This window comes from Benincasa hispida, chromosome 6 (assembly GCF_009727055.1).
Source record: "Benincasa hispida cultivar B227 chromosome 6, ASM972705v1, whole genome shotgun sequence".
Classification (NCBI taxonomy): Eukaryota; Viridiplantae; Streptophyta; class Magnoliopsida; order Cucurbitales; family Cucurbitaceae; genus Benincasa; species Benincasa hispida.
This window is the reverse complement of record NC_052354.1, coordinates 33,821,540-33,828,646: the sequence shown is the minus strand read 5'-3', so window position 1 is coordinate 33,828,646 and position 7,107 is coordinate 33,821,540.

The window sequence follows — 7,107 nt, the reverse complement described above, 5'->3', positions numbered from 1 at the left end:
AAAAATGTCAAATTATTTATAGAAATAACAAAAAAAAAAAAAAAACTGATAGACACTATATACTTCTATCAATATCAACATCAATTATCAATGACAAACTTGATTAAATTTTGTTATTTTGTGTAAATAGTTTCCTTATTTTTCTATTTTTGAAAAATTCCATACTTTAAACTTCCAATTTCATCGAATTACAGAGTGTCCAAAATTGATAACATCTCCAAAAAAAAAAAAAAAAAAAAAAAAAAAGCTAGTTAGCTACTTGTAAATTTCTCTCTAAATCAAACTAAAATTTGCATAAAACTAGTGAGTTTACTTTCTAAAAAAAAAAAGAAAAGACAAGAAATAGTGAGTTTATTGAGATATGTGTTTTGTTAAAATTAGTTTTTTTAAATAAAAAAAATAGAATCATTTAGAGGGGAAATTATTTGATAACGTTGGTTTTTACTTTTTCATGTTTCTTGTTTTTTTTTAAAAAACTGACATATTTATTCCCATTTTTATTTCTAGAATTAGAGAAACGTTTGAAAAAATGTTATCAAATTTGGGAGTTTCTTCCTATTATATTTCTACTTTATTTTGATTCGTATCTCATAAAACAGAAATATCGTTTTTGCCGCATTGTTTGGCATGTGAAACTGAAGCATCCCTGATCGTGAAGCTTGAGTTTGAATCCCAGGTGACACGGTTTTAGTTTCTTTTTCTTTTCTTTTTTTCATTTCTTTTATATTTCTTTCTTTTTCCATATATATTCTTTTTTTATATATCCTTCTTTCTTTTAATTTTTTTTTTCTTGGTTAAATTTTTTATTCTAATATTAGATTTTCAAAATTTAAATTTTCAATAGGCATATTTGAATATTTTTTGAATTTTGAATTTTAAATTTGGTAATATTATTTTAATTATTTTTTTTAGTACATTCGAAATCAACGGGTGTTTTACAATATATAAATTTTGTTTATTAAGATATTCATATAAGTTCATTTTAATATTTTATAATTACGATATTTATATAATAATATAATTGAGTAAGATTTTAATCGACATCATTTATCAAATTTTAACAATATATGGATGATAGAAACAATTATATTATTATTATTAATTTTATATGGGACTTACGGGTATTTGATAGTGTCAATGTTTACATGTGTTTGTTAGGGAGGGAATTTTGGCTAAATCAAACTTTGTCATGACATTACATCAAAAGCCAACTTAAATTAAATTTTGGGTCAATGAAATCATTGTCCTTAAACTAAAACTTGGAGACAAATAAATGGTAATCTAAATAATAAAACATGTCTCTTTTTTTGCCCATTTGGTGACAACAATAGGCTTATCAAATTCAACGATGATTAAATATGGATCGTGGTCGATAAAATTGTCTAGAAGTCTAATTGAGTTTGAAATCAAAAATTGGATCGAGCAGAGTAATTAAAATCGCTCGGATCCAAGGTCCAGTCTAATTCAAGCCCATGGTAAAAGTTGGGGTTAAAGGAAAAAAAATAAGAAGAAAGGTAAGAAAAAAAATGAGAAATGAGAAACGAGAAACAAGAAATAGTTATAAAACAAGTTCTTGTTTCTGTTTCTTTTTCTTTTTTCAAGAAACAAGAAATAGAAATAGTTATCAAACATATATATGTTTCCAGTTCTTAAAACACAAGAAACAAGAAACAAGAAACTAAAAATAGAAATGTTATCAAACAAGCCTTAAGGTTTCAAATTGGTATTTTAGTCGCTGAGTTTTCAAGAATATGTTTAAAAGGTCTCTCTACTAATAAAATCATTAAATTTAATATACTAAATGATGATGTGGCAAGATGACTTGGATAAATTTTTTTTAAAGGAGCAAAAATAACGAAATACCCATGGAGGCGTAGTGCAATGGCGTTAGTGCCCAACGCTTTTTCCAGAAGCATCATATTTGGTGCAGCGCCTGAATCCCTTGCACGACGCACGACCTTTAGAAAAGTATAGATTTGAACGACGAACTCTGACAACTCCACATATCTGAAGGAGAGCTCCCTCCGACACTAACGGATGACTGAAAAACTCCGTATCCTGATAAAAACTTTCGATGAACGACATCATTCCGAGGAAACTCATGAATGACTGTAACTCACTTGCAAATAAGAAGAAAGAAGAGGAAGAGGTTGAAGAAGAGGAGGAAAAGAAAGGAGAAATCGTGAGAAGGAAGAAAGAGAGAAAAGAAGAAGGGAAAACAAAGTAAAGCATTGATGAGGGAAAAATTGAAGAAGTGAGATGAAGGGGTGAGAAGCAAGATATAGAGAGAAGAGAGAGAAGCGAAATCTAGAGAAAGGAGAGAGAAACGAGATCTAGAATGGAGGAAGAGAAATGATATTTAGGAGAGAGAGTGAGAAACTTGATAGAGAAGCACAATGAAATCATGAATTGATGAGAGTGAAACGAGTTGTAGAGTGGAGAGAGAGAAACGAGATCTAGGAGAAAGAGTGAGAAACTTGATCGAGAAGCAAGAATGATCATACCATTAGAACGGGTCAATCTTGATTTTTCGAATCAGAATGGTAAATTCACTTATTGCTGACATAAGCAAAATGTCAAATTTTATTATTTTTTAAACCTTAAGCCATTTTTCATTTGGCCCCTAGGGCCATCCGTAGAAAACCCTTTTTCTTTTAAGGAAGGTGGGTGCACTCTTATTTTATATTATATTTGGTTTTCTTTTTAATAAATATTGTGGGCCCATTCCATTTCAATTATTTATTTCTTGATTTGATAAATTTATTGGGCCCCACCTCTTTTTATATATTATTTATTTTGAATTTAATGAAAATGGTAGGCCCCACTATATTTTCTATATTTATTATTATTATTATATTTTTTCCCTTCTATTTTAGATTTTAACTTTTATTTTATTTTATTTATTGTTCTTATTCTTATTATTTTCTCATTATTTTCTCTCTATTTCATCTAATTTCTACATTTATTAAAATATTTATGTTTTATATTTTCTTAAGGACATCTCTAAACAATTTTATTTTTATTGTTCTTTCTTTTTTCCATGATGGCAAGCCACGACATATTAGGCACATCCATAGTTCGATAAGGCAATGGCTCTCTAATGGAATAATTTTCATTGATTATGTGAAGTTGAAAGAGAATATTACAGTTCCTTCGACGAAAGAATTGTCAAGAGAGCAATTCACATATATATTTGGTGGTAACGTAACATAGTTGACTGTAGATTCCAAGATCTAGGTTCAATAGGCAAACTAGATGTATAATTTATAGTTGACACACTAAGAAACTTATAGTTTCTTCCCGTTTCTATGATGTTGTAGAGTGTGTGATCTGTTGATATTAAGTAAATGTTGATATCTTGTTTTATAAGAGGAGTAATGATAGAATACTTTTAATCAATATTAAATATATGAGAGTAGAATTAGGGTTGCTTCTACAAGAATTTTCAAATGGCTTATATTGTCACACCTCCTCCCATGCTAACTTAAGAATATTCCAGGCTTAAGAATATTTTCACAACCTTGGTTCTTCCTCCTTAGCACTTAATTACTAGGATAATCTTCTCTTTCAATTTCTTACTCAACCAAATAAAGTTTAATTCCATAAACACAATTTAACCATTAATACAATGACGACAACAACAACACAACAATTAAAACCATAAAATTCAAACATGCTATATGAGGAGTTAAGTTCTAGGGTTTACAATTTACTTTCCCCTTAGAAAAATTTTGTCCTCGAATTTTTAGTTGAGCTTCTTACTCAAATAGATTAGGATACTTTTTCTTCATCTAGTCCTCGGTCTCCCAAGTTGCTATCTCCTACATTGGATTAGACACTTTAAACATGCAAGTCTTGGTATAAATAAAGGTTGGAAAGAAGAGAAGAGTTTTGCCATTTTGTTCGTGCCATTGGAGAAATTCTGCTGCCAAATAAAAGCTTGTTGAGTGAGGAAGAAGATTTGAGGTTGCTGAGAAGAGATTCCTGTGAGTCGGTGATGAATTCTTAAAGAAATCAAAGAGTGTTCAGATTTCTAGATCGATTGGAGCAAGCTGTACAGATTGTTGGGTTTTAAGTTCGTCAAGAGGAGTTAGAGGCTCAAATTTTGAGGCAGCTTCAACGGTTGAACAAGCAGACAAGTCAATTAGGTGTGAAGAAAGGGGCAGGCGATCCACCAAGGCGACAGGGTGGTGGTGGTGCGCGGCTATCGCACGCCCACACCACTAAGCGAGTAACGTCGCACATCGCTTGGCAGGAGGACATTAATCGCGTTGTGTGTCTTTGCGCGCCTTGACGCCCAACTCATGCATGCTCCTGCTGAGCATGCCTAACACTTAAACACTGTGTGTGTTACTGCTCACAAGGGGTCATTCAACAAGCCTCATGTGCACGCCAAGGACAGTGTGCGTGACACAATATCCACCCATTAGCCCATCTATGTGCTTTAGTGCCGTGAGCTTGGTTTTGACATAGTTTTGGATTTTTAAGTGCTGGCCAGGCAGAGATTGGGAAGGCCTATAGATCTCTGAGGAGTTAGCCCAAGATTGTGAGTGACAAATTTTTTTAACAGAGTTTATGGAAATGATTTCTATGCTTAATTATGAATGATTTACTCCAAGCATTTCAATACATAATTTATGTTGAATGGTTACTTATGAGTTTTAATACATGATTTCATCTGAAAGATGTCCTTCCAAGTGTTTGGAGTATGATGTTTTCAGTATGTTATATTTGATGTAAGCAATCCTAATGATCATGTGTTTTTTAGTTTTCTGATGATAGTTGTTTAAAAGGGAATGTTTTATGAGGAATACTAATTTGATATTCAAAGCATGTTTATGTAAAGTATTTTTTAGTACCCTAGTTATGGAACCCGATACTGAAGGTTGTGAAGGTGTTTAAGACCTTGATATCGAAGGAGACAAAGGCATGTAGAGTTGGTTGCTTCCACCTTAATGCTGAAGGAGACGAAGGTATCCAGGGAAGAGCTTTAAATGCACGTCTGACTATTATAAACGCTGTTGGTGATGTATAATTCCACCTCAGCTAAGGTTTAGACGTTGAGGGCTCCACCAACTAAGGTTTAAAAGGGTACAAGGATTTTATATGTTTGTTAGAGGAGCTATTTTAAGATTTTTCAAAGGTGTTATTATATGATATTTTATTATCTACGTGCTTAAAGAAAAACATGTTTTAACCCTGAAACTATGAGAAAATTTTCAGTTATTATCTTTTTTATGCATATTGTGGTATATATGTGTTTATAAATGTTTATTTCAAATAGTCACTCACTGGGCATCCCAGCTCACTTTTTCAAATGTTTTTTCCCAAGTACCGGTCGAGATCCCAGAGCCTAGCTTACAACTGCCAATTTGACAGTAGAGCTTGATAGACTCTTAAGTTTTCTTAGGTCTCAGACATGTGTAAATAATTTTGTGTTCATGTACATATTAGTGGGAAACAGGTAGTGAACCCTAGTTCTGTAAAAGTACTTTGATTTATTAGATGCATACTCTGATTATGATCCTATGTATATAAGTTGGTGATGGCTTAGGCCCACTCTGGATTAATGGTATTTCTGTGGTTGCTCTACTAGTTAAGTTATAATGCTGGAACTTTATATGATATATACTTGCCTATCAAGTGTTCCAGAAGCAAAGAAGTAGGTTTATAGGTTTAGATGGACAGTAGGTGCCATAAGAGGGTTGATATTTGCTATCTTCACACCTCTTTCCAGGCTTAAAAGAGTAGCTTAGGAGGGGGTGTGACATATGTTCTCTAAAGCTCTCATGAATTTAGGATTTTGTCCAGATCAAAATGGACATAGACGTATAGAACTCAAAGATACAAGATGAGTTGTGTGTGATATCTATTGTCTCAATTCACCAATGAGAAGGATAGTTCCAGAGCTTAATCTTACTATTTCTTGGGTAAATCCGATGTGTAAGAGTGTATCAACGAGTGTATCAACATGCAGCAGAAGCAAAAAGGATCAATAAGCATTCAAATTCACGAATTTTGGTAGAAACTTAAGCATGCTCATCTAAATAAGAGGGTTTTAGATCATACCTTTGTAGAACTCTTCAAGATCTTGATCAATCAGCAACAATCTTCTCTAAAGATCACCGTGAACCACCTAAAGATCTTCCCCACATCCTCTTAGAGCTTTAGACCGAGTTGTGGGACTTAAGAACAACTTGAAGCAATGTAAAACAGAAGTAGAAGCTCACAACACCCAGTTTTTGAAGAACTCTTCTTCAACTGAAATTTTCTCTCAAAATTTCTGTAGAATGCATACCTCCAAATCACTCAATTCTTCTTTATTTATTGTAGATGAACATGCAAAGAAGAAATGTGCATGGCTTGTAGCTCATGCTTGGAGTTTAATAAAGAAGAGGAAGTGGCCTTTGTGTGAGCACGAAGAAGATGATAATGGAAAACTTCATATTTCCATTTGTGCATGTAATCCAATTTTCCAATTTTATCTTAAAACCAAAATTTGATTTCAAAATCCATTTTGATTTTAAATTGAAAAATTAATTTTCTAAAATTAATTTCATAAATTAATTTAAATAATACTAATTAATTTAATATCAAATATTAAATTATTTTTTTACACAAAACCATCTTCATATATTTAAATCATATTTAAATATATATTCTCCTATTCTGTTTAATTTGAACGTTTTAAATTAATTTCTCAAGCTACTCTAAAGCTTAACCATTTACGAGCTAGTAAGGGGACCTCGCAGACCTACAGATGATGGACTCCAACGATTCGAGATTAATCGGCTAAACTCATTAGTCCGATCTAACCCCCATTTGTTAACTAATGGGACACTTCACTATAGCCCATAGTTGAACTCCCTTCACTGTAGATATATTATGTCCACTTTATAACCATAATCAGTAAGTCGATCCTTCACAGGTTATTCGTAATCACAGCTGGGTCAAAATAACCGTTTTATCCCTATGAATACGTTTTGCTCCTTAAGTTCCCACTGACCCTCTAATGAATAATTTTTCATAACACCTATGAATCAAATCCTTTCTCTATCATGAGAAGGCAGGGCCCTGATTGTTCAAGACCTAGAATAAGTACTTAAG